Raw genomic sequence first — 23,560 nt, forward strand, 5'->3', positions numbered from 1 at the left:
GTACTTTATTTTTCTCCACTTTATCTCTCTTCAAGACTCAAGATTAGTATATAAACATAACAAAAAAGGTGAAAAAAGGTATAATTGTGAAAATGCTTTACTTTAAGATGTTTTATGGTTAATAAATTACCCTTTGTATCTCCAAAGGTAGATAAAGTGAAATCATCTTACATTAACATTTGGAACAAATCATGCTTATAATTTTTATGATCGTGAACATTTATTTAATTTATTTTGATTCATTCTAGGTATGGTACAGTCAGAAAGGTTTCCATGCATTGCCATCTTACCTGAATTATCTAAATAACCTAATCCTATGGAAAAATTTGCCATCTAATGCAGACTGGAAGCAATATGGTAAGTGTGCTACTTTACTAACATCATCCTCAATTGTTTGCTGTGGTTAGACTTTGTGGGTCTGGTGGCCAAATCAAACATATGCCTGGATGTATACAGTACTTGTCTACCTGACCCTCTCCATGAGGGAGAAAATGTTCTGTTCCTGGACTTCCCTGGTAATGTATGATTGCCATCACCCATGGTGAGCTATTTAATTGATAAGAAAGGTGTTTCATCACAGGTGATGGCAGTCATACATTACCATGGAAGGCCAGAAACAGAGCATTTTCTCCCTCATGGAGAGGGTCTGGTAGGCAAGTAAGATGTATTGGCTGGTACAAGTGTGTCCTGATGATTGAAACTTATTGGCCTTATTCAGATCTGGTTGCAGTAAGAATTTGTTCTCAAAATGGGCAAAACCATGTGCACTGCAGGTGGGGGCAGATGTGCCGAAAGAGTTAAATTTGGGTGGGGTGTGTTGAAAATTAAATCTAAATTGTAGTGTAAAAATAATGCAGCCAGTATTTACCCTGCACAGAAACAAAATAACTCACTCAAATCTAACTCTATACATGTTACATCTGCCCCACCTGCAGTGCACATGGTTTTGCCCATTTTGAGAACAAATTTGTACTGCAATCAGATCTGAATAAGGGCTATTGTATAGACAGAGGACCAGATTCAGAGCTGATCACAATTTTATTTTAAAATAAAGGAAATACTTCACAGGATATTTCAAAAACATTGCTCCAAGGTCATATCAAGCATCCCCATAATGATGCTATTGGTACAATGTGTGACCAAATCTAAGGCATATAGGGCCTTATTCTGATCTGAGCTCAGTACAAATTTGTTCGGAAAATGGGCAAAACCATGTGCACTACATGTGGAGCAGGTGTAACATGTATAGAGAGAGAGAGTTAGATTTGTGTGCGTTATTTTGTTTTTGTGCAGCGTAAATACTGGCTGCATTATTTTTACACTGCAATTTAGTTTTCAGTTTCAGAACACCACACCCAAATTTAACTCTCTTTGCACATTTTACATCTGCTCCACCTGCAGTGCACATGGGGCCTTATTCTAATTCACGCTTAGAGACAAATTCCTTCTCAGATGGACAAAACCATGTGCACTGCAGGGGGGCAAATATAACAGGTGCAAATAGAATTAGATTTGAGTGAGTTATTTTGTTTCTGTGCAGGGAAAATACTGGCTGCTTTATTTTTACACTACAATATAGATCTCACTTTGAAGAAAAACCCCACCAAAATCTAACTCTATCTGCACATGTTACGTCTGCCCCACCTGCAGTGCACATGGTTTTGTCCATTTGAGAAGGAATTTGCCTCTAAGAGTGAACTAGAATAAGGCTCATGGTTTTGCCCATTTTCCAAACAAATTTGTACTGAGCTCAGATCAGAATAAGGCCCACAGACAAGATCTACATAAATGAAAATATGGATGATTATAAAAAAAAACTGAATGGATGCAATCTAAACCAATGAATATGGTAGACAGAATAATTCAGCATACAACATAGAAGACTGGCTTGAGAGATATCAACAGTGCAGGTATTAACAATGAATTTAATGGACACAATTTAAATGCTAAACAGAGGAACTCAGCATAAGGCATGGCCGGATAAAACAGGGGTATATGACTATAAGTGATTGGCCATTTGAATCAGTTCGGTTCCACAGCCCAAAAACTATTAATTAAAATGTGAGGAGATTGTACACAGATATCAACAGTTTTTACAAGAATAAAGAGATACAGAAAAAAAATTAAAAATACAGAACAAAATTATCCCAAGACTCACATGTACGGCTATTCTAGCACAAAATCTTCTCTGGGATGCTCTGCTGTCCAATGGGTCAATCTTTATTAATTTTTACTGTTGCTTTAGCTGCAGCATATGTGACTTTCTTGTTGTGTGCAAGTGGGTGTGCACATTTCCAGAGGAATGCATTGGTGTGAATAGTTACTGCTATGATGCACTTGCATGTGTGAATGTATTGAGGCATTATGAGGGTGGAAACATCTATCTATCTATCTATCTATCTATCTATCTATCTATCTATCTATCTATCTATCTATATAAAAATATATATATATATATATATATATATATATATATATATATATATATATATACACACACACAGGGATGGGGGTCACAATTTATATTGCTACATACAATATGGTTTAGGTACACAAGTCAGTCTCCTGTACATCATGGGATCAGTACCTTCCAAGAAGGCTAGTTGGCGATAGAGTCTCTCTTTGTTTCTTTGTCTCTTGCACAGGAGATTTTGAAGAGAGGAAGAGGCCCTTGTGCAATATCCTCCAAATGGGCCCCCTCCTCTCAACCTGAAACATTGATTTTGCTACTGTATACGACTGTGCATATGCAAAATGCCAGGCAAACGGTTACATATTCAAGAAATGGATGCAGCTTGTGCGGTGTAGGCAGATTTAATTGTTTTTGAGATTGCTGTTGTTATCTTTTGCCATTTTCAATTGTGATTATATGCTAATATGGGCAATAGTTAACCTGAGCATAGGGACACCTGTCAATGCATTCTTTCCACAATTGCTGATAAAACAGTACCATTGACACAAATTGACAATATTTGATCTTGAAGACAACCCTTTCCGTGGCTGAATACCCATGCTGGTAGCCTCTAGTTCAGATACATTTCTAGCTGTTAATACTGTGGGTGAGATTTAATAGGATGAGATATTCAGAAAGTGAGAGATTTTGGAAGAAATCTCCAGTTTTTTTAAAGCGGCAATCATTTACACTGCAAAACCAGTTTGATTTTGCAGTGTAAATGATTGACGCTTTAAAAAAAATGGAGATTTCTTCCAAAATCTCTCACTTTCTGAATATCTCATCCTATTAAATCTTACCCTGTATGTCTATTGGCACATACTTGTTCTACAGTATCAACTTCCAGCTTTTCTATAACTTGTGTTGCTTCTTTAGAGATAACATCTCTAGACTTGAAAAGCTTTTGGGGAATTGGATACCATACTCTTCAGCCTTTTATAATAAAGTAATACATCACTAATGATTAATATAATGCAATGTGGTGATTTTTATTTCAGCCATTCAGTATGTGCATTTAAGAGGTTATACTAGCGCCGAACTGATAAAATCCCATTGTTAATCAAATCACAACTATTTGGTCACTGCCTGTAATGCTGACTATAGGTGACACCTTCCCTTATTTTATAAACCAAATCCCAAATTTTAGGGGGGTCCACAATGAACTCATGCCCCTGGGCTAAATATTATGAAAACTAACTCATTGCTTAAAAAATCAGATCCCCAACATATATATTAAAAAATTGCAATTTTCACTAGCTATCAGTATAGGTCAGTGATGGCTAACCTTGACACCCTAGCTGTTGTTGAACTACACATCCCAGCATGCCCTGCATCAGTTTTAGCATGGCCAAATAGTACAACTGTAGCAGGGCATGCTGGGTTGTATTGTTCAACAACAGCTGAAGTGTCAAGGTTAGCCATCACTGTTATAGGTCAAAATGATTATAAGGTTTGTCTTAAGGTTTAAAGAATATCTGATAGAATTGGAAACCATGCAAATTTCTTCCTGAGACATATTTTCATAACTGTAATATTAGATTTGTTGATAGTGAAACTTTCTGTGATGGCTATTAGGAAAATATGTTATTTTTCAGCAATATGCCATAAATCATGCAGAAATGAAACAGTTATAGAGTTATTGGTCTGTGACTAAAATTATTGGAACATCTGGAACACCCTAATTAGTCCTGTTATTAATAACAAAGTGAAACATGCAGTGTTTTGATATAATTAAGTAGTTCAAAGAAATCATTAAAACATTTTAAGGGAACCCAAGGAGAAACTTTTGCAACTAAATAGGATAAATCTACAGTAGTAAAGTTTTACTTTTATTATACATTTACAGCCAGATGTACCACGATTAAAAAGTGTCACAGTGGAGATTGATAAACAAGCAGCCAATCAGCTCCTACCTGTCATTTTTCAACCCCAGCCTGTAACATGGCAGCTAGGAGCTGATTTGCTGGCTGTTTATGACTTTCAATTTGATCACATAGCAAATTCTATTTAACATTTACAAACTAAGGTGGTTATTCAGATCTGATCACTGCAGCACGATTTAGCAGCATCCTGTGATCAGGGCCGGCAACAGAAATCTTGGGGCCCTGTACACTGATATTTCTGGGAACCCCCATCCCGCCCCCTCTTCCCAAAGCCACGCAACCCTCTTCTGTATGAGCTTCACCTAACCTATCATAGCTCCAGATCCTGCTTTCAGGTGTGGACTTCTCTCGTTCTCCATCCTGCTGGCCTGACTCTTGGCTGCTGCTTCCTGCTGGCCTGACTCTTGGCTGCTGCCTGCCTTGACTTGTCACTTACACAAAAGAATGTAGAGCACTGTCAGCAGGCAGGGCAGGCTGTTTGCAGAGCACAGAATAGATGACCCACGCATTAAAAGTTCAGGAGCCAGAGACTGAGGCCACAGCACCAGGTGGGTACAGCCCTGCTCCTGCACGCAGTACAGAATCCAGTCGCCAAGAGGACGCAGCCCTGTGCTGTGCGCAAACACACAGAGTAGATGGCTCTGAGTGCGGCACACACTCAGTAGACAGCCGGGCCGCGGGGGTCACTGACAGGCAAGCTAGTACAGGCGGCAGCCAGGCTGAGCACAGAAGCTCTGGGGCCCTTCACATTGCTGGGGGCCAATCACACTTGTCCCCCTTGATCCCCCCTGTCGCCAGCCCTGCCTGTGATCACCTTGTGAATAGATAGCCACTGCCCAGTCTAAGTGTAATCCCACCCCATGCAAACATGCAAATGCCCTGCAAAAATATTACAGACCTCAGATCAGCTGCAAATCCATTTGCAACTCGCTCACTATCAAATGGATTTTCCCACTGTGTGCAGTCTGTGCGTAGCCCATGACCTACTCAGCCAACGGGATAGTAACATGAGGATTGTGGCTGGAGCTGACATCCCACACCCTCCATAAATGCCTGGACATGCCTACATTTTTGTTACACACCCAGAAAATTTCCGGATGACACTTATAGATGCCAGCTTTCTGTCAATCACCTTGCAAAAGGCCAGCGATTAAAAAAAGTTGGCCTCTCGCATGTATGCTATAATCTATATTTGCAGCCGTGCAATCAGGCCTGAATAACCCCCTGAGGCAACAGATTGCAGCATTTATAATACTGTTAAATAAAATAAGAGTAAAAAAAGCTCATGAGAGAAAGCATGAATGTACATGTAAATACTGATAGCATTAACAGTGAGCCACATTTTGAAATGTAAAATACAATAAGATTCATGTAAATAGAGCAAAAATAAACAAAGCATAGGTGGTGCATAGATATGGGTGAAGAAGGTTCAAGGGAATGGGGCAGGGCTACTTAAGAAGTCAGAACATCCAAAATCTTGGCCACAATATTATGAACTTTTAAATGTCATAATAGCCAATGGGAATGAGAAATATTTTTTGGTCTTTTACACCCTAGAATTATGATACATAATTATAGTTTTTAAAGATGTCATGAATATTAAAAAATAATCTGAATAATCACCCCCCAAAAAACACTTTAAAGACTCTGGTTCATATTATCCATCATGTGATTTGCTCCCTGACATCAAATGTAGACACTTTACTCCAGTCGCTGGTGACATAATAGAGGAATATAACCAACATACAGTATAAACTGAAAGGAAGGTGGGAGTGAGAAGAAGAAGAGAATATCCCATTTGCTAGGAAATGCTATAGTACAGTGCAGAGCATCCCTGTGACTGGATGGAATGTAACACAGCACAGCACATTGTCTCTATGGGCCTTATTCTAGTTCACTCTTTCTGACAAAATTCTTCTTAGATGGACAAAACCATGTGCACTGCAAGAGTGAACTAGAATAACTGTCTTTATCACAAAGTTCTTCTTAAATGACTGCCAGATAGAAGAAATAGTCAAAAAACATTGGCATATACAAAAATTGGATAATTATCTCAAACCCATCATCCCAGAAATCCCCTTAATTATTTTGAGAGAAGCCAAAAATCTGAAGCAAGAACTCATAAGTAACTTCATCTCAATTGTAAATTGTAAAGAGAATAGAAACACAAAAGGTGTTTTTTTACATGCCTAAACTGTGTTGTATGTAAGAACTTAAAAGGAAAAAAAAAACACAAAACCAATTACCACATTTATACATCCAAACAAATAAAGATTTGAAGATAAAACAACATATACTGTGAAACAGAAAGGGTAACATACCTCTTACAATGCCCATGCAGATTACATTATGTAGGCCAATCAAAATGAAAATTAAAACTTCACTGGTTGAAAACACATAGGGGTACATTGACTAAAATGGGGGTTCTATTGAAGATATGATGTTGCCCAAAGCCATCAATCAGATTCTATTATCATCTAGAACAGGGATGGAGAACCTTCGGTCCTCCAGCTGATGTTGAACTACACATCTCAGCATGCTCTGCAACAGTTGTAGCATGGTCGCATAGCAAAACTGTAACAAGGCATGCTGGGATGTGTAGTTCCACAATGGCTGAGGGCCAAAGGTTCCTCATCCCTGATCCAGAAGGTGCTAAAAAAATAAGTAAAATCTGATTGGTTGCTTTGGTCAACATCCCATCTTCAATAAAACTCCCATTAGTAAATTTAACCTAAAATATCTCACAATATTTCAGTGAAGCACACATGAAAAACCCAGAAAATCTTAAAACCACTGCAATTCAAAAAGTTACTCTCAATTGCAGAGGAGGAGTCATACGGTGTAAATTCAGCTTTTTATTTTTACTATCCTTATTAAAGATTCTAAAAATGAAAAGAGGAGAATTTTCCCATAGTAACCAATCAGAATCTTTCTATAATTTCTTTATTGCATTTTACAAAATTAAAGACATATTCTGATTGTTTGCTATGGGAAACATCACCTCTTGTCATTTTTAGAACCTTTAGTAAATTTAACCCATAGTGAGTGAATTAAAAGAAAAGAAACCAAGTAGCTTTATGAATTTCAAATACTAACTCCAAATACTCTTAATATAACTATAGCATCAAAAGCATTTTTTTAAATATCTGTATATATTACTAAACTTCATTATCACTATTTCTCCAAAGATCACTATTTACACATCACTTATAAAACATCTAAACAATTCAAATAGAATGATGAACAAGAATAGCACTAAAAACATGTTTTTTTGATGGTAAACCAATCACGTTTCCCCTTTTAACATAAACTTCCAATTTTATTGTGAACAATAAAGTTGTTTTGAAGTTTTTTTTCAAAATCCTTAACATTTAAATATGGAGATAGAAGTACCAGAATGCATCCTTGACAAAGGGCGTTCTACACAAAATGCATTGCATGCTCGGAATGGAAAAACACCACTGAAGGGATGTTATCGCTAAGTGACCGGAGCCAGAGGAGTAAGGTAGGAAGGTCAAGTAAGAATAGGACAGCAGCCACCTCCAATAATCTGCAGTGGACCCATCATCAGCAGAACCAAACTCCCAATTTTCCAATTTCTGGAAAAGGGTGTCAAAATTTGTTCCGCACTTCAATGTTATTTATTTTTAATTCCTTATTTCTATATATTTTTATAACCATCATCAATTCAAACATAGTGCTTCAATATTATTTTTGCAATAGATTACTCTAATTAAAGCTGCTTATAAATGCAACGTGGTCTATATAATATATACAGTATATCATGGGAGGGAGGCTGGCTTGAAAGCTTGGAATTGGATTCTAAGATGGTTAAATGGATAACATTTTGGTTGCAGGACAGAAAACAGAGTTGTGGTAAATGGAGTACAGTCAAAGGAGGGAAGGTAACAGGTGGAGTATCCCAGGGATCCGTACTTGTCTGGGGGAGCGGGGACCAGAGACCGGAGAGCAGGGTCCGGTCCATGTGTGATGCAGGCAGGTGGGGAGCGCATGGCACATAACAGAGTCAGGGTAGCGGCGAGCGGGAGAATAGGAAACATCCTATTCAAAAGATCTGGGCATGCAGGGGGGTCGCTGATTGGCTGACATCGGATCCCTTTGAAACCCTTGTATACCGGAAAGACAACATGCTTAAACATCCTTGACAAAGGCCCCCAGTGGGCAGAAATGCGTTGGAACACACCAGACCACTACAGTCTCCTCCCCACACTAGGCAGTTGAGCGCATGCCACTCCACTGACTTCGTGCTTCGGGCAGATGCACATAGCCTGAACCCGGAAGTCGCGTCTGTCAGTGTAGCAGCGGCATGGATCACCAACGGCGTGCTGCAGGGCTCTGCAGATGCCAGACAAGTTTCCACTGACAGCGAGGGACGGTCGGAGTAAGGAGCAGGAGCCAGGTACATGCCAGTGCACCACCAGTGGTGCAGGGACGCCAGCCCCTGGTGACACTATTGGAGCACCAACGGTATCAAGTAACTTTGTTTCCCACCCACCAACCCCGGACTGCCAATTGCCCCCCCCCAATATTCACCGCTGCACAGAACACCTAGCCCGGTGGACTGGACTCAGTGCAAGCCCACCCCCACTGGATACCTGGAGACCCCATCATCCCCCACCCGTCTCCCAGTATCACACCGGAGGGAGAGTCACACCAGACCGCAGACACACAGTGCAGCGGTACTCTCCCCTCACTTCCCCCACAGCACCAGCACTGTCAGAATATTTTGGTTGCAGAGCAGTTTATACTTATACACTGTGTCCAATACCAATAAATTCTTCGTGCTTCACCCACTCATATCTGCATCTTTTCTTACCGCCGACATAACACACCATCCCACTTATTTGGGGACACAGTTATAGAGCTAGTGTGCTGGTCATTATCTATCTATTTATCTGCACTCCTTTGAGCCTGGACAACTTGACCAAGCTGCCAGCACCCAGGTTGAGTGCTACTATCTACCAATATTGCCCAAGGATCAGATTGGATGTCATACCCTACGCAATTTGGGCATTTTCACCTGATTTCTCAGCCCGATCCTCCAGAATAAGGTGAAATTGGTCCAATCGCGTAGTGTATGGGGGCCTTAAGTCCATAGCAAAAAGAATGAAGACACTGAAGGCGAAATCACGGGATCGGGATTGTTAGGATCCTGGAAATTGGCCCCAGAAGTGCTTCTTTCTGCAGCCACAAGGTATGCAATGGAAAGATGTGGGTTTCTTTATTTGCATTTACCTGACAGCTGCTCTTCAATACACCTGCCTTCTGAGGAGTGCCAAAGGGATGCCCAATAAAGTGATCTGCTGCATTTCATGCATTGGGGGAGGGATCAAGCATGCAAGGGGACCAGGAGGTCCATATGAGATCGATGAGATCCGTGGCTATTGGATGATTATTTTTCAGCAGCCGTACAGTGGGCGTTTCTTACTGGTCACTTCAGATACAACCATTTTTGGGAAAGCCCAGCATGGACCAAGCCTGGAAAGTGGTCAATTACAGTATACAGGTCGAGTATCCCGTATCCGAATATCCGTTATCCGAATTATTCCGAAATACGGACATTCCAGAAAGTGAAATTTTTTTTTTTTTTTGCTAAAAACTCACTGGGGACATTTGTAACAGCATCACTGGGGACATGATATGTAACTGGCACTATATATGTGCAAGACAATGATTGCTTGGCATTCAAATTCAGTGCTGAGATAGTACACACATTTTGTTTCACGTTTTGAAACCTTGTTTTTTGAACAATTAAAATATGTTTGTGTGTATTTTATGTGGTAATAAAATATATTTGTGTGTATATTATGTGTTTATACAGCATAAATGCAAGATACTTCAAAATACATCATTGAAATATTAAAATATTCCGAAATACGGAATAATCCGTTATCCAAAATTCTCCTGGTCCCGAGCATTTTGGATACGGGATACTCAACCTGTATTATAACTTGTACTGTGAAAAAATAATAGTTTCTGACTAGATACTTTCCACAGTTTATTAATTATTTAATGATTCAAATAAATAATAAAATTTCAAAAGATAAATACAACAAATGATTTTGCTACTTTTCACAAATGCACATATGTAGTATTACATGATCTGGTTAATTACTATATTTTGCATTTATTTATCACATTTGTAGCTATTGCTTAATTTGTACCAGTTTTGTATATTCTTTTTGAAGATGTTTATACATGAGATTAAAAATAGCATAGAAATAAAAATAAATGTAAGGACTTCATAATGCAATGTGGATTATAGTGATATTAACTGAAAATTCAATATTTCCCTTTTAAGGAATAACAGTGTATAGCAAGCCATACCAAGGAGACATGATGGATGAAGATAAAATGTGAGTGTTGATGAGTAATTTATGCAAATGAAATAACACAGTACAAGTATGCAAATCACACACAGAACAATTTTCCAGATATTAAACAGGACCTTATTCTGAATGACTCACATTGACAAGGCTGCTGCGAGTCTATCAGACGCTGCCCGCTGCCTGCAGTACTGGCCGCCCCCTTGCACATGCGACTCCCCCCCGCGCACGCCTAAGAATGGACGATTTACACAATCATCCATTTGCAGGTGGGGAGAAATCATTCCTTGGTCGGCAACCATTAAATGATTTCTCCAGCGCTAGCAGTTCAGAGACATCTATATGGTGACTCTAAGCTGCAGACACCCTGTGTGAGGACAGGGAGGGCAGCTGACATCCACTGACATCAGTTGCCCGCCCCCTGCACCCGCGTCACGTCCTCATCATGAAACGCTGGGCATTCCCATATGGTAATGGGGCTTCCCAGCACCCGCTGCCCTTCTCCGCCCTCTGCCCGCTGTGTAGGGTGCGTGCACCTGGCGAACAGAATGCGCAGATGCACACCATCGGTCCGTGTGAACACAGGGAGGACTGAATCAATTAGAATAAGGTCTTAGTCTAACTATATATTGAATTACATAAATGCACTGTAATGAACCTGTGATCATTATTGGGATTATTGGAACATCCAAGTTTGTCTGGCATCCCACACATCCAACACCTCCCTTGCATCTTATTACATATGCCACTATAGGTAAAAAAGTGTCAGAGTTTTTCCTAAGATGTAACAATTTGAGATAACATAGAACAGCAAATATGTCAATTCATTTTGTTAAAATATGTAAGCTCTTGAAATTGGTAGAGGTAGGAGAAATGGTTGCAGAAAGAGAAGAATTGGAACACTTGTCCAAGGCATTATTGGCTACTAGATGGGGCATCTATACCTGTAGCCTCTAGAGAGGCATCTGATGTTGTAGCCCCAGGAGGGATATTTGATCCTGCAGCCCCTAGAGGGGCATCTAACTTGCTAACCTCAGGAGAGATATCTGATGTTCTGACGACAGAAGTGGTATTTGATGGTCTGACCTCAGAAGAGTTATTCTATGCAGTGGCGTAACTAGAAATGTTGCTCCCCCCTGCCAAAAAAATTCTGGCGCCCCCCCCCCCCCCCCCCATTTTTGGTCAAACAAATATAATTATATATATAAAAAAGACAGAAAAGAGTACAATATGAGCCATATAGAAACAATAGACGGGGCACGCAGGTGGCATGTTGGCGCTGGCTCCACCAAGCCAGTGCCTCACAAACCACTAACCTCACTGCACGGGACTAGGTGACAGTTCTCCCAGGGCCATCTTAACAGCATTATGAGCCCCAATGGCAAAGAGGTGCAGTGGGGCCCCTACCTACACGACCACAATAATGCCAATTGGCGCCCGCATGCAGCCACAGTAACAAAAACTTGGAGATGTGCAGAACTGCAGCCATGAAATACTTCATATAAATTTTAATGGCAACGTGCAACCTTTCAATAGAACCGTATGACGATACAAGTGTATTGAAAAAAACGTTGTACTTTATTAAATTTTATATGAAGTAGTTGCTGGACTGCTGCACTTCTCCAAGTTGCTATAGATATATGTATGTGTATTACTATATGCTGCACTACATCCCACTATACCCTGCACTACACCCCCCCTATACCTGCAAACTATATCACTACACTACATCCCCCTATACCCCACACTACATGACTACACTAAATCCCCCTATACCCCACACTACATCCCCATATACCTGCAAACTTCATCACTACATTACATCCCCCCATACCCCACACTACATGACTACACTAAATCCCCCTATACCCCACACTACACCCCCCTATACCGCACACTACATCCCCCTATACCTGCAAACTACATCACTACACTACATCCCCCTATACCCCACACTACATCACTACACTACATCCCCCTATACCCCACACTACATCCCTCTGAACCCCATAAACACACTGTGACCAATATATATGCACAGTGCCCCAATACACTTGAACTGTGCCCCAATTAACACACACTGTTACCCTATTTACATGCCCTGTGCCCCAATACACACACACTATGACCACATACATATGCACTGTGCCCCAATACACATACACTGTGCCCTCATTCATACTTTAAACACATTTTGCTCCCACACACACTGTCCCCCCAAACACATGAACTGTGCCCCCAATACATACATTTACTGTACACACACACATTGTGTACATAGCTGGAGTCACCACTCACCCATGTCAGAAAACGCTGCTCCCCACCGTGGCGCTGCTCTGTCTTTGCCTTCTCTTATGTCTGCTGCTGCCTATCCCCGGAGCTCCCCTGCAGCTGGGATCATAAAGCATGCTCCCATCCACGGTTCCGGCCGGAGAAGGGTCACCTTTGTCAAGTTCTAGGCGCCGTCAGGAGCAGGATCTTGGCCTTGGCAGGTGCAACCCCCGGCAGAAGCATGACAAGATCCGGTCGTTCCGCCTCTGGTGCGGCGGCCGCATGACCTCGACCCCTTCCCTCCCACTAATGCTCTGCACTCTGCTGGGCAGGTGTCGGCAGCAGCCCCACAGTGTAGGTGGCTGCGCTTGGGCCCTGAATGACAGGGGCTGGTGAATGGGTACAGGCTGCAATGGGGGGGGGGGGTCTGAGTCCGCTTCCGCCCGGCACCCACACTGCGGCAGCAGCAAAATGTAAGTCATTATAGAAGTTGATTGTCAGACAGTGTGCCGGGCGCCCCCGCTGCTGCCCGCTCCCCCAAGCGGCAGCGGGGGCTGCCTTACACTAGCTACGCCACTGATTCTATGTTCTAATGTCAGAAATGGAGACTGAATGTTCTATATCCAGAAGAGATATCCAGAAGAAAAATCTAATATGCCAACCACAGGAGGTTTTTTCAGCTGTCAGTCACTTCCTGAGATTGTTGCCATGGGCCATCTGAACACTTGCATACTGTTCATTATGGATCCAGCAGGCTTCAGCTTCATTCTATTTGAGCCAATTACAGTTCCAGATGGCCCACGTGTCTAAAGGCTGAACCAGTTCTTGTGGTTTTTTTTTTCAAAATCAGAGTTTTCTCCTTCAGTTACATCTGATTCTAGACCAGTGGTGTCAAACTCATGGCCCCGAAGAAAGTGGGAGATTTGGGGTATTCCCATATTTTATAGCAGCAATCAATTACATGGCAAAATCAATCTGGTGTTTCAGTGTAAATGATTGCCGCTTTAAAAAAATGGGAAAACTCTCTCTTTTTGATTCCCATATTCCATTACATTTGGCCACATTTTTCCCCAGTCTGAGTACTGTTCTGTCAGCTTTGTCTCTATACACAACTCAGTCCCCCAAGAGTTCCAACATGGCATGAGTTCCAAATTAGATTTGATTCCTTTACGAATCCCACAAATAAATCTGATTCCATCAGTGAATCCGCATACTGGTCTCTCAAAAGTGTGTTTCAGTAAAGCATATCAGCTTATCATTGAAAGGAATTCAGTTTTACATCACTCAGCATAGTCACCAGAGTCTTTAGCTTCAGTAGTTGGTGCAAGTGCCTCAGCTTAAGGGGAAATTACCATCGCTCCAGTGCAGGTGACATTTTCAAGTTTCCTGCTGAGAAAAGGATGCTCCGAGTGGATTGTCAATCCCAGTTGGGGATTTCAACCAGGCAATTTGTGAGAAAATATTCTCTAATCAATCTGAAGATCCTCCGGAGACTTCCTTTTCGGCTTCAGAGTGTGGGTACAGGTACGCTAGCATTTTATTATTTTGCCAAGTATGGGGATGATACGTGGAATGAAGAGGTCTGATCCACGCCATAGGAGCTTGTAAGTACAATTCCCTTCTATAGGAATCCAAACTAGGATAATACTGGACAAGGGGACAGATGCTTTGGGTCAATGTACTGTAGGTAAGTATCAGTATGTATGGGGTGTGTGTGTAATAAAGTTATACTTTTCTGGTGTGTGTCTCTATTGGGCTATTGGTTCTGTGGTGGAACTAAGAGTCCCAGCATGGCCATTAATGCCACTCATACTGGGACTTGTGGTTCTCCAAGTCCCAGTATGTGGGGGAGGCTATGCTGGGATTTATAGTTCCACAACAGAACCCAATAGTTTAATCTATTTTTTATACAATTGCTATCAGCTTGATGCCCACTGACCCTGGGGCACCGCGGACAGCCCTGGGCTTCAGCCCGGGCAGGGTTAGTCCTGAAGGGGGGACCCCTTCATTGGGAGTCCCTGATCCCCCAGGTCCCTGCCCAGGTTGACCAATCAGGGGGTGAATGCTTTGGCTGGGGGAACTAAAATAAATAGTTTCCCCCAGTTGTGGCATTACCCTGCTCGCTGGTTGGGCCAAGTGCTGGTTCTCAAAATATGGGGGGATGCCTATTTTTGTCTCCAGTATTTTGGGAACCAGGATTGGCCCTTGAGCCTGGTGCTGGGTTTAAAAATTCAAGGGAACCCCTACATCTTTTGTTCCATGAATTTTTAAAACCTGTGATGGCTCTTTGTGTTAGGCGCCGTGGGAGCACTTCTGGAAGGACAGAGCGGCATGTTCGCTCAGCCGCCTGTCCTTCCGGCTCCGACGTCTGGTTGCCTAGCAACCAGGGACGCCGGAGGACGCAGCGTCGGAGCGTGACGCCCGTCCTCTCTCCTCGCGTCTCCCAGCAACTAGGGACGCCGGAGGACGCGGCGTTAAGACATAACGCCCGTCCTTCCGCCTCACGTCTCCCAGCGCCAGAGACGCGGCAGCGCCGTTGCTTAGCAACGGCAGACGCTGCCAGGCAGGGAAAAAAAGCCGCGAAAGTGAACAGACCACAGGTGTCGGAGGGGGCTCGTTAGGACAGGCGGGGCTCAGGCCGCCATCCTCATTGGCTCTTAGCCTCCTTATCTAGGAAGCCAGCCCTGCAGTCCTCGCCGGTGATAGCTCCTGTTTGGACCTATCTGTCTGCTGCTCTCCGGTCCGCTTCCCTGCTGTTCCCAGTGACTCTTGCGTGATCTCTTCTTCCCTTGGGTCCACCCTGTGTCGTGAGTTGCCCCACTGGGGTAGTTTCATTCTTATCTCTTTCATTGTGATTATTACACTTGTTCATATTTTTCCCTGTCCGCCAGATTGGCAGGTCATTTACGTTGGGACAGCCTATTGCCTCCCACTCGTCTCCTCCCCTTGTCTCCCAGTCTTCCTGGGGTTCCCAGTCTACCTTGTTCTTTGTATGCTCTTATATTTGGTCTTGTATTTTGTTTGGCTCCCTGGGCGACGGTTGTCGCGGGTTGTGGCGACCAGGTCGCGGGTGCTTAGCTGCGTTAGCCAGGGTTCGGCAAGTCGCCGTTTATTAATTTTAGTTAGGTCCCTCAGTCAGCTTTCCTCTTGACCGTACCCTAGGGGGGTCCCCGGCTCTTTGTCCTTCCATAACTCCTGGCTGCACCGGAGCTTGGGTGGGCATAACCTACCCATTCAAACGTGGCTGCTACAGGCGAAGCCTAGCTATACCTGCAGGAGTCGGTCACCCAGCCTGGGGGGTACAACAGAGGCAGTGTAGGGTTTTTGCCGTGGCTGTCCTAAACAGCAGTCCCGGCGGTGGGGTCACACCCGAAACCTAACATTATCACCGGCCATACATAAAAAAAAAAAAAAAAAAAATATTTTTTTTTCTTCCCCCCTCCTCTCTCCCGTGTTCCTGGACAGATAGCATTCAGGGTGTGAATATCTTTTTGTTTGTGTCTTTTGTGTGCATCTATTATTAGGATGAATCCTACTCCTGAAGGTCAGGCTCAGGCATTTGCCAGTCAATTACAAGGTTTGACGCAGATGGTTCAAAATTTATCGCTAAGAATGAAAACCCAGGAGGATGGTGCACGAGGAAATCCTTCGGTTCTCGTAGAACCTAAAATTAATCTTCCAGACCGGTTTTCAGGAAACCGGAAAGATTTCTTTAATTTCAGAGAGAGTTGTAAGCTCTATTTCAAGCTTCGACCCCGGTCATCCGGCTCTGAACTACAGCAAGTTGGTTTAATTATGTCGTTGCTTCAGGGGGATCCCCAGACTTGGGCTTTTGGGTTAAAGTCTGATAATCCCGCCTTAGCATCGGTGGATGCTTTCTTTAAATCATTAGGACTTCTATACGATGACCCTGATAGGGAGGCGTCTGCCGAGAGTCATCTGCGCTCTCTTAGACAGGGTCGGAACCCTGCAGAAGCGTATTGCACGGAATTCCGACGATGGTCGAATGACTGTGGCTGGAATGACCCAGCATTACGTAGCCAATTCAGGCTAGGGCTTTCAGAGGCCATTAAGGATAGCCTTATCCAGTATCCCGTCCCGGGATCGCTTGACAAACTTATGGAGTTATCGATTAAAATTGATCGGCGTCTTAGGGAACGCAGGTCTGAAAGAGGACCCAGTTTGAGGCCTACTTCCCTCGGCTTTGTACCCTCGGAGGACGAAGAAGAACCGATGCAAATCGGTGCTTACCGCATCACTCACACAGATGAAAGAGCTCGTCGGATGAATGCTGGGCTATGCATTTATTGCGGGAGCAAAGGGCATTTCCTCCGTACTTGTCCTAACAAGTCGGGAAACGCCAAAACCAAGTGAATGCAGAGGGGATTCACTTTGGTTCTCTTCTTATTTCCCCTCACAATGCGTTGTTAGTCCCCACGGAGATTCAGGGTGAAGAGGTGAAGATGTCAGTTACTGCATTTATTGATAGCGGGGCAGCTGGTAATTTTTTAGATATTCAGGTGGCTGAAAGACTGGCCATCCCTCTGCTTCCTCTGAAAAAACCTGTAATAATGCGAGGCCTGGACGGCAGCCCGTTGGCCAATGGAGTGGTCCGCCATCAGACCCCGCCAGTATCCCTACGTGTGGGCATTTTTCATACAGAAAGTATCTCTTTCTTTCTTATCTCATGCGCCACTGTGCCGATTGTTCTGGGTCACCCCTGGCTCCGGGTTCATAACCCACAGATTAATTGGCAGGTGGGGGAAATAACTCGATGGAGTGATCATTGCTCCAGTCATTGTCTAGGGCAGCCTGTACTTGGGGCAGTGGTTTCCGTGGAGGGGATTCCAGCTGCCTACGCTGACTTCCAGGATGTCTTTTCCAAAGGCGAAGCTGAGGTTTTACCACCTCATCGCACATACGATTGCGCCATTGAGCTAATTCCCGAGGCACAATACCGCAAGGCCAGACTTTATTCTTTGTCTGGACCCGAGACGCAGTCCATGAATACTTATATTCAGGAAAATTTGGCTAAAGGCTTTATTCGGCCCTCAAAGTCTCCCCTAAGTGCGGGGTTCTTTTTTGTTTCCAAAAAGGATGGCTCCTTAAGACCCTGTATAGATTACAGGGCACTCAACAAGATAACGGTAAAAAACACGTATCCGTTACCATTAATATCTGTATTATTTGACCAGCTTCGCACCGCTAAGATCTTCTCTAAGATCGACCTGCGCGGTGCCTATAACCTTGTCCGCATAAAAGCGGGAGACGAATGGAAGACCGCCTTTAGTACCCAAACAGGGCACTACGAGTATCTCGTAATGCCATTCGGCTTGTCCAACGCACCAGCGGTCTTCCAAGATTTCATCAATGACATTCTTAGAGACTTCTTGGGAGTCTTCGCTGTGGTCTATTTAGATGACATTTTGATCTACTCCAGCTCGTTGGAGGAACATCGCCATCAGGTCAGGTTAATTCTTCAGAGGCTTAGAGAACATCGTCTCTTTGCTAAGCCCGAGAAGTGCGAATTTGAAGTTACCAAGGTATCCTTTTTAGGATACGTGATCTCCTCAGAGGGCTTTTATATGGAACCCAAAAAACTGCAAGCAGTTTTAGACTGGGCTAAGCCCACGACCCTTAAAGCCGTCCAAAGATTCTTAGGATTTGCAAATTACTATAGGCGGTTTATCCGCTCTTTTTCTGATGTGGTAGCACCCATAGTGGCTCTCACTAAGAAGGAAGCAGATCCATCCCAGTGGCCTCCCCAGGCAGAGGAGGCATTTCTTGCCTTAAAACAGGCTTTCGTGTCCGCTCCCATTTTAAGACATCCCGATCCCCAACTACCGTTTGTCGTTGAAGTTGACGCTTCGGAGGTAGGAGCAGGGGCAGTCCTGTCTCAACAGGATCCTGAGTCCTTATTTTTTTTTCCCTGCGCCTATATGTCTCGAAATTTCTCTTCTGCGGAGATGAATTATGATGTCGGGAACCGGGAGTTGTTGGCCATAAAATGGGCGTTCGAGGAATGGAGGCATTGGTTGGAAGGGGCCAACCATCAGATTCTGGTTATCACAGATCACAAAAATTTACAGTACCTGGAATCAGCCAAGCGTCTGAATGCCCGACAAGCCCGGTGGGCATTATTCTTTACACTTTTAACTTTATTATCTCTTACCGCCCCGGGTCCAAAAATGTAAGGGCAGACGCATTGTCCCGGAGTTTCTTACCCAAACAGGGTATGCGGGAACCTCCTCGGTCCATTCTTCCGGCATCAATTATCCATTTTGGCATTACTCAGACCCTCAAAGACCTACTTCTGCAGGTCCAGGGTCAGGCACCCAGGCAGATGCCTCTCGGCCGTTTATTTGTTCCGCAGCCCTTGAGAAAATGGGTTTTAGAGGAGTTCCATGACAGTCGGATTGCAGGTCATTCTGGCATCAAGAAGACACTTGATCTTCTCTCCCGATGCGTCTGGTGGCCGAGCATGATTCCAGATACCAAGGAGTACATCCAGTCTTGTCCTGATTGTGCTAGACACAAGATTCCCAGAGTATCGCCCACAGGACAACTTATTCCCTTGGCCATTCCCTCCAGACCATGGTCACATATTGCCATGGACTTTGTGGTCGACCTGCCCCAATCATCAGGTTTCCGAGTAGTATGGGTGATTATTGACAGGTTCAGTAAGATGGCCCACTTTGTCCCTTTGCCCCAGTTGCCATCAGCCAATAAGTTGGCCAAGTTGTTTCTAGTTCATGTTTTCAAACTTCATGGTCTTCCGACCGATATAGTTTCTGATCGAGGTCCGCAGTTTATTGCCCGGTTTTGGAAACTTTTTTGCAAAGCATTAAAAATCAAGTTGAGTTTGACTTCCGCTTATCATCCCCAATCCAATGGGCAGACGGAACGCCTTAATCAATCCTCGAAGCAATATCTGCGCCTTTTTGTGTCCAAAGCTCAGAATGACTGGGCGGAGTTCCTCCCCGTTGCCGAGTTCGCATATAACAACTCCTATCACTCGGCTACCCGGACTTCACCTTTTGTAGCCAATTATGGCTTTCACCCTAAAGCCACTGCCCTGGCTCCAGAGGGATCAGTAGTACTTTCTTCCACTACTGCCCGTTTAAGGGTCATTTGGAGGGAGGTACACCACGCTCTCAAAAGGGCTGCTCTTCAGGAAAAAGTTTTTTCTGACCGGTCAAGACGACCATGCAACTTTAGAGTAGGCGATAAAGTCTGGTTATCGACTCGGAACATCAGATTGCGACAAGGAACTTCTAAATTTGGTCCAAAATTTATTGGTCCATTTGCCATTGTTAAGAGAGTCAATCCTGTAGCCTTTCGGTTACAAATCCCTAGGGCTTTAAAGATAGCCAATACATTCCATGCCTCTCTGCTCAAACCAGTTTTCACGTCTAAGAAATTTCCTCGAAAGGCAGACCTGGGTAAACCGCCTATTAATGTCCATGGACAGTCAGAATTTCTTGTAGAAAAAATCTTGGATTGCAGGGTCTCTCGAGGTTCTTTATATTTCCTTGTCCATTGGAAGGGATACGGCCCGGAAGAGAGGTCATGGGTTCCCGACAGGGATCTGCACGCCCCACACCTCAAAGCAAGCTTCTTTCGGGATTTCCCTCAGAAAGCAAGGCTTCGGGGTTCATTAACCCCTCCTCAAGGGGGGGGTACTGTTAGGCGCCGTGGGAGCACTTCTGGAAGGACAGAGCGGCATGTTCGCTCAGCCGCCTGTCCTTCCGGCTCCGACGTCCGGTTGCCTAGCAACCAGGGACGCCGGAGGACGCAGCGTCGGAGCGTGACGCCCGTCCTCTCTCCTCGCGTCTCCCAGCAACTAGGGACGCCGGAGGACGCGGCGTTAAGACATAACGCCCGTCCTTCCGCCTCAGGTCTCCCAGCGCCAGAGACGCGGCAGCGCCGTTGCTTAGCAACGGCAGACGCTGCCAGGCAGGGAAAGAAAGCCGCGAAAGTGAACAGACCACAGGTGTCGGAGGGGGCTCGTTAGGACAGGTGGGGCTCAGGCCGCCATCCTCATTGGCTCTTAGCCTCCTTATCTAGGAAGCCAGCCCTGCAGTCCTCGCCGGTGATAGCTCCTGTTTGGACCTATCTGTCTGCTGCTCTCCGGTCCGCTTCCCTGCTGTTCCCAGTGACTCTTGCGTGATCTCTTCTTCCCTTGGGTCCACCCTGTGTCGTGAGTTGCCCCACTGGGGTAGTTTCATTCTTATCTCTTTCATTGTGATTATTACACTTGTTCATATTTTTTCCTGTCCGCCAGATTGGCAGGTCATTTACGTTGGGACAGCCTATTGCCTCCCACTTGTCTCCTCCCCTTGTCTCCCAGTCTTCCTGGGGTTCCCAGTCTACCTTGTTCTTTGTATGCTCTTATATTTGGTCTTGTATTTTGTTTGGCTCCCTGGGCGACGGTTGTCGCGGGTTGTGGCGACCAGGTCGCGGGCGCTTAGCTGCGTTAGCCAGGGTTCGGCAAGTCGCCGTTTATTAATTTTAGTTAGGTCCCTCAGTCAGCTTTCCTCTTGACCGTACCCTAGGGGGGTCCCCGGCTCTTTGTCCTTCCATAACTCCTGGCTGCACCGGAGCTTGGGTGGGCATAACCTACCCATTCAAACGTGGCGGCTACAGGCGAAGCCTAGCTATACCTGCAGGAGTCGGTCACCCAGCCTGGGGGGTACAACAGAGGCAGTGTAGGGTTTTTGCCGTGGCTGTCCTAAACAGCAGTCCCGGCGGTGGGGTCACACCCGAAACCTAACACTTTGAGCCTAGGGATAGTTATGGCCATCAAGGGGGGGACCCCACTCAGTATTTTTCTGTTAATTTATTTTTTTATTTTACACTGAAGCCTGCATGGATCTGACTGATCCATGCAGGCTAAAGCCAAATACGCCTGTAAAATGAGTTGTATTTTCCAGGCATATTTCCGAGGCAATTACCGGCATTATATATAACATACAGCCGTTAGTAAATAAGGAATCAACATTCAACTGAATAGTGATTCCTACTTGTATTCTTTTGATGGTGTATGCATTTGTATTCCTAATTACAAATACAAATATGCCTGTCAAAAGAATATGAATGGGTGTATTTCAGACATAGTGAATGCCGAAAATTCATGTAGGCACTGGGCAGTCATATTTCTATATGACTGCCTACAAATACACCTATTTCAGGCATATTTACCTTAGTAAAGTTCCCCCTATGTATATTATTTATCATGCGGTGCACATGTGAATATGCCTAAATAGGGGAATGCATGCAATTTCTCGCCAAAGCACAGCACACAGCACTAAGCAGTATGTACTGGGCTATGGAGAGAGCCTGGTGCAGCAACATATCAATCTCTCTCTCTGCCTGGCTCTCTGCAACCGGGAAAGGGGCCCCACTGGGCACCTCCAGGAGACCCAGGCCCAAGTAAAGAGTACCCGCCCACCCTTCTTGAAACCTATGAATGTATAACAAAGCTCACCCTCTTCTACAGTGTTTAGTATATATGCTAGCAAATCTTTAAATTTATCTGTTCATTATTATTATTTTTTTTTTTTTACAGTTTGGAGAATATACGACAATGTGGTGTAGCCCTGTGCATAACCTTAGGATTTTCTATATTAACCGCCTCTGTTGGAAGTTGTGTTGTTAAAGACCATATATCAGGAGCAAAGTATCTACAACGCATCAGTGGACTCAATTATAAAATCTACTGGACGTCTCACTTTCTACATGACATGGTTTGTTGGTTGTATATGGTATTTACACAATAAAAAGTGACATGGCAAATAAAAAATTTACAACAATACTGAACCAGGACACAATTGTGGCGTTGCCCTGAATAGTGGCTTGATAAGATTTCAAGCTGTGCTCGAAGTGTGCAGGTATATGACTGTTTGTCATACCAACACCTCAAGCACTGAATGATTTATTTTTTCTTCCCCATAGTCCCAATTGCTGTGGCCTCAGTAATCGGATGGCCTGCAGAATCCCTCCCCCTTACAACTGATGCTGTGGCTTGCAATGTGTCCCCCTATTTCTTTCCTGCCACACGTTTATTGCTTACCCTGTGCCGCCTCTATTCCTCCACCCAGAAGCTGACAAGCAGGTTTGCAAAGTGTCTCCCTCCCCCAAATCCAGTGGCACAGACAGATACTGTGACCCTGCTGGCAGCGGGCAGGTGTCCAGGACACATAGACAGCAGCATGTGGCGTGTGTAATGTGGAGAGACAAAGGACACAATCATAGTAATGCAAAATGATCAGTGTCAGTGCTTGTCTGTGTGCCATCACCCATGTGTTAGCATCTGTCTGCTTGTTAGCGTCAGTGTGTCAGCATCAGTGTGTCATTGTGTCAGAATCTGTCTGCAAGTCAGTGTCAGCATCTGTGTGTCAGAGTGTCAGCATCTACATGACTGTACGTATCTGTCTACATGTCAGTGTCTAAGGAAAAAGAAAAATTATCTACGTGTCAGTATCTCTCACTGGGTCCATGTGTCAGCATCGGTGTGTCATCTATCAGTGTGTCAGCATCTGCTTTTATGTGTGTGTCAGCAACTGTTATTAGTGCTTATCAGCATGATATTTATATCCAAGTAAGAA

General features: G+C 44.2%; 1 long non-coding RNA gene across 1 annotated transcript; it reads left to right on the forward strand.

Moving 5' to 3' along the window:
* The first annotated feature begins 250 nt into the window (after positions 1–250).
* Positions 251–22,685, forward strand: LOC146080675 (uncharacterized). Its single transcript, XR_014474950.1, has 3 exons — positions 251–357; positions 10,658–10,712; positions 22,522–22,685. It is a non-coding gene; the product is annotated as an uncharacterized LOC146080675 (long non-coding RNA).
* The last annotated feature ends 875 nt before the right edge of the window (positions 22,686–23,560 follow it).

This window comes from Crinia signifera, chromosome 5, assembly GCF_055691185.1.
Source record: "Crinia signifera chromosome 5, ASM5569118v1, whole genome shotgun sequence".
NCBI lineage: Eukaryota > Metazoa > Chordata > Amphibia > Anura > Myobatrachidae > Crinia > Crinia signifera.